Below are 5,626 nucleotides of genomic sequence, written 5' to 3' on the forward strand. Positions count from 1 at the left end.
TTTGAGAGGTCACATCATCAATGTTCTAATGTGACAATCTCTATAATATATTTACTCTTTGTTTCCTCATTACTATTTTATAGTAGGTTATCACCAAGTGTATAAATTGGAGAAAAGGTGACCGAACAGCTACCTCTTTTTTGTTTTTTCTTAACATGGAGGATGTGTGCAGACAAAGCAATAACCTTAGCTTAACACATTTTTTCTTTTGCTTTTGAATATTATTATGGTATGAAGAGGTGGCATGTTCCCACTTTGAAAAACAATTAATCTCAGCCACAGAAACTACCTTTAAATATCAACTCCTCAAGTAACAGAAACACCCTACCATCTCAAAGATTTCAAAAGTAATAATGAAATCTCAACAATCCCATAACCAACTTCATGTAACTTTTCTTCCATTTCCATCTCCTGGCCATATGATTCCTATGATAGACACAGCAAGATTATTAGCCAAACATGGTGTTAATGTAACCATCATTACTACACATGCCAATGCTTCAACCTTCCAAAAAAACATAGACAGTGACAACAGTTTAGGATACTCCATCAAAATTCATCTTATTCAGTTCCCTTCAGCTCAAGTTGGTCTTCCAGATGGTGTTGAAAACCTCAAAGATGGAACATCCTCAGAAATTCTTAGTAAAATCAACCGTGGAATATCGATGCTTCGAGATCCGATTGAAGTTCTGTTTAAAGATCTTCAGCCAGATTGTATAGTCACTGATATGATGTTTCCTTGGACTGTGGAATCAGCTGCAAAACTAAACATTCCAAGGATTCACTTTTATAGCTCAAGTTACTTCTCTAGCTGTGCCTTTCATTTTATCATGAAGTATAGACCTCATGATAATTTAGTTTCTGATACACAGAAATTTACTATTCCTAGTTTTCCTCATACAATTGAGATGACCCCTCTGCAGATTCCTGATTGGTTAAGGGAAAAGAATCCTGCCACAGCCTATTTTCAACCAATTTATGAATCAGAGGACAAAAGCTATGGCACACTATACAATAGTTTTCATGAACTAGAAAGTGATTATGAGAAACTTAGTAAAACTACAAGGGGGATCAAATCATGGAGTGTAGGACCAGTTTCAGCTTGGGCTAAAAAGGATGATGAAAAGAAGGGTGATAGGGGACATATGGAGGAGAATGGAAAAGAGGCAGAGTGGCTAAATTGGCTTAACTCAAAGCAAAATGAGTCTGTATTATATGTAAGTTTTGGAAGTTTAACTAGGCTAACTCATGCTCAGCTTGTAGAAATTGCACATGGGCTTGAAAATTCCGGTCATAATTTTATCTGGGTTGTAAGGAAAAATGATATGGATGAGAATGAAAACAGTTTCCTACAAGATTTTGAGGAAAGGATAAAAGAAAGCAAAGAGGGCTATATCATATGGAACTGGGCACCACAGCTTCAGATATTGGATCACCCTGCAACAGCTGGAATTGTGACTCACTGTGGTTGGAACTCGATTCTTGAAAGCTTGAATGCTGGTTTGCCAATGATCGTGTGGCCAATGTTTGCCGAGCAATTTTACAATGAGAAGTTGCTTGTTGATGTGTTGAAGATAGGGGTCCCTGTTGGAGCAAAAGAAAACAAGTCATGGGATAGCATTTGTGTAGAGGCGATGGTGAGAAGGGAAGAGATTGCGAAGGCTGTGAAGATTTTGATGGGAAGTGGACAAGAGAGCAAAGAAATGAGGATGAGAGCAAAAAAGCTTGGCGATGCTTCCAAAAGGACTATAGAGGAGGGTGGACATTCTTACAACAACTTGATTCAGTTCATTGATGAGATGAAATCATTGAAGAAATCTCAAGCCCATGGCGATTCAGCAGATTAGATAATTGAAATGGAGTAGCTGATCAAGGCTTTGTATATGATGAAACAACATCCAAGTTTTTCTCTCCAGCTATTTTTTGCTGTTATCTGGAGTTCAATAAGATGAATCATTAGAGTTTCTAGCACATTCATTGTGCTTCAATTGCAGTCTCCAGCACTGCAATGAAGAGAAAAGAAGTTAGTACTTACAAAGCAATTTTCATATTAAGTTAAGATCAATCGATGAATTAAATTTTGTTGTCAACTTTGGTTTGCCTTATAGCAATATATGTATTATTTCACCACTACAAATAATCTAGTGTTCCATTACGCGACGCGCTGTAATACAGTTCACCACTACAACTTTGGTTTCTGTAATACAGTTCAGAATAGTGTTGTGCTAGAGTTCTTGTGCCACATACTTTGCATTGCAAAAATGTAGTAATTCTGAAAGCAAAGGCAAACTCATTCACACTCCGACATATGAGACTAACACGTTGATATATGGTAAAGCCTCTTTATATGTTTTGTTGGAAATTTTCCTCAATTGCAGTCTGCATCTATTTGAACTGCCTCCATTGCAGTCTTTACCGTGTTTATAAAATTTGTGCAGCTCTTGCCGTATAAACTGGGTTTGCAGAATTGAGTTAAACCATAATTTAAATCCTAGAATAGATATATGTATCTTTGTAAAGATATTGATAAAATGGATCACTTCTCAGCTTGTATCATTTCATCATCCATAATTAGAATGGTGATGTTTTAATCGCAGCTTGCAGGAAAGACGATATAGCAGTGGATCGGATCGGATCCTTACCAAAGCATTCAGATTGAGGTGGAGTGTACAAATTGCACAAGTGTTTGAAAATGTCATTATTGCTTCTAATTCAGAAGTGTTTGTAAACTTTATACATGGAAAATCTTCCCTAGCTTCCACTGATCCAATAATTCAAGACTGCAAAAGTTAGAAATGACTTCTGTTAATTTTGACCTTAAAATCACATCTCCAAACCTATAACTAAGACTACCCTTAAACTTTTACCATATCCATAGTCCATATAGAGTTCCACCTAATGAATGAAGGTATTTCAAAGTGATCCAGTGCTACAAAAAAGAAATCATGCTAGAGTTTCATCAATTTTCTATAAGCATCAGAGTTTTCACTGTTCCAGTTTTCTCCTAACATACCCTACATCAGAGTTAAATCATCACACACTTTTTTGACAAATTGCAATCTTATTAACAGTTTGTAAAAACAAATATAAAACCATCTTCCTAAGTATTAAGAATTCTGACTCCATTGGGGCATTTCATCAAACAGCATATGGTTAATTTGTTAGAAAAAATAAAATAAAATTCTTACATAAAACTCTTTTGGTATGTAACTCACACTATTGAGCAATGCTACATATTTTAATGTGAGGATTTATATAGGATTTGACAACTCTCCAATTTAAACCATGGTTTTGAGGTGGAGTTAGGTTCAATATGTATCAAGCAAAATTAGGCTAGTATTGAATAAATAAAGGATCATCGATCATTTAGTCTTTAAAAATTCAACATTAGTTTAGAAATCTGAACCAATAAACCCTTTCCAGTAAATGAGATTTCTCTATTCACACCCTAAAAATCTAGTTACAACCTCAAAAACAAAAGATGGATAAAAATGGTAGTAGTAGTAATAAATAATGGATTGTGTCTTGTGAGTTTAACTAGGGATACTAGGGGTGTAACGGTTCGGTTTGGATTGGTTTTCAGTCAAAAAAATGTCCGAACCGATGAAACCTTCATCGGTTTGGATTGGTTCGGTTTACACTGTTTTTCAAAAAAGAAATCGAACCAAACTAATCGGTTTGGTTCGGTTTGGATTGGTTCGGTTGATCGGTTTATTTAAAAATACAATTAAAAAAAATCATATTCTCACAAAATATTTCATAGAACTTTGTATAATTGTATTTCATATTTTGTTTTTCATAGAACTTTGTTTTATTTCAATTTTTATCAATACACATCAATGACATCACACACGATCAAAATTTTAGGCAAATTGCAAATGCTTTCTTTTTTGAATGGCTTTTTCTAATCTTCGCTAAACAAAGACATATAACGCAACGTGTATAAATCAATGACATATAAAATGAACATGGAAAACAATGAAATATAATGAGTATATAATCAATGACATAAACATGATAAAACTAACCAAGAGATGAACGGTCTCAGCGGTGACCGGTGGTGATGAACAATGGGTTTGGTGTAGTTAACGACTAGGGTTTCTTTTTTATTAGAAATGAAAGAGTCTGACTGATGAGATGAGATGAAGATGAGAGAAAGCGAATGGATTAAAAAGCATTTTATGTTTAATCTTGGGCCTAACCAATAACCATAAGTTTGTGTGAGGTGAGATAATATTAGTAAAATAAGGAGTGTGGTTATTATCGGATTGGTTCATCGGTTTCACGGATCTCAAAATGAAAAACCATGAACCAAACCAAACTAGATCGGTTCCAATTGGTTCGGATTGGTTTCAAACCGAACCACACAAAATCGGATATTTTTTCGGTTTGATTCGGTTTGGACTTTCGGTTTCATTGGTTTTGTCCGAACCACTTACACCCCTAAGGGATACTGTATGATAAATATGGTGGTCGAGGTTGAAACTCTGAACACACTACTTATTCAACTTAAAAACGTAAATTCCTAGCAAATAGCTACTTGCTAAAATAAATAAATAATGGATGGTTGAATTTGATGCATTGAGTAAATAATGGATTTTATTAAGTATTCTTTACTCCCTCCCATGGATCCTTGTTATAAGAAATTTTTAAATAATATAATTGGTTCTGTTATAAGAAATTGTCACAACTTTTGAGGTGTTAAAAGATTTTTCTACCTTAATATAATGGTTGTTTTTTTTTTTTGGGTCAAGTAGTTTAGTGGCTAGAATTCACCTTTTTCAAGGTGAATTAGTGGGGTGTCCGGGATTCGAACCCTGACACCTGGATATAACAATGCATGTCCCTACCAACTAAGCTATGCTCACGGGGACTTAATGGTTGTCTTTTTAATATTACAATTACTTAAGTACAAAATTTCCACGGTTGTGTGGGAGAAAGAGTTTTTAGGTGAATGTAAGGCTTTACTTCGTAACATTATTTTGCAGATCGACAATGTGGATCAGTGGCAATGACAGTTAGACTTTGTTGTTGGATATATAGTCAGCCGAGCTTATCACTTGCCTTCTTCCACTCAACTGAGAGCTCTTTTCACCTATTTCAGAGTTGAATTGGCATAAGGAGATTCTTCTGAAGGTCTCGTTACTTGTATGGAGTCTTCTTTAAAATCAAATTCCTACCAATGATAATTTGATTTGAAGGAAAATTATTAATCATGAATCAATACCTTGTGTGAGTGGTTGTAACGCTTTTGAGACAATAAACCATTTTTTTTTTGGAGTGTAACTTTTTCAATGCTATTTGGTACTTTATTCGACATTGGTTTTAGTTTGATTCAGACCACCCTTTGAGTATTTCAGATCATTTTGTTCAATTTAGTCATTCAACAAGTGGTTCTAAATTGGGGTGTTCTATTTTGCATGTCATTTGGTTCTCATTGTCTATGGGTAATTTGAAAAGCAAGGAATAACATAATCTTCAACCCAACCATACAGGAGCGGACCCAAATATTTTATATTAATGTGGCTAGTTAAACTATGAAGCAAATTATATTAATATTTAATAAGATGAAATTTTGATATGTTAAGCCGTACAACAAATTGGTTTAGGCGAGTATAATTTGTTC

General features: G+C 34.6%; 1 pseudogene across 1 annotated transcript; it reads left to right on the forward strand.

Annotated features, from left to right (window-relative positions):
- Positions 1-321: 321 nt before the first annotated feature.
- On the forward strand, positions 322-2,160 carry LOC146908207 (soyasapogenol B glucuronide galactosyltransferase pseudogene; annotated as a pseudogene). The gene has a single exon (XR_015019695.1). The product of XR_015019695.1 is annotated as a soyasapogenol B glucuronide galactosyltransferase pseudogene (transcript).
- Positions 2,161-5,626: the final 3,466 nt, after the last annotated feature.

This window comes from Medicago sativa, chromosome 7, assembly GCF_051527215.1.
Source record: "Medicago sativa cultivar Bolivia chromosome 7, Bolivia_mono, whole genome shotgun sequence".
Taxonomy (NCBI): domain Eukaryota; kingdom Viridiplantae; phylum Streptophyta; class Magnoliopsida; order Fabales; family Fabaceae; genus Medicago; species Medicago sativa.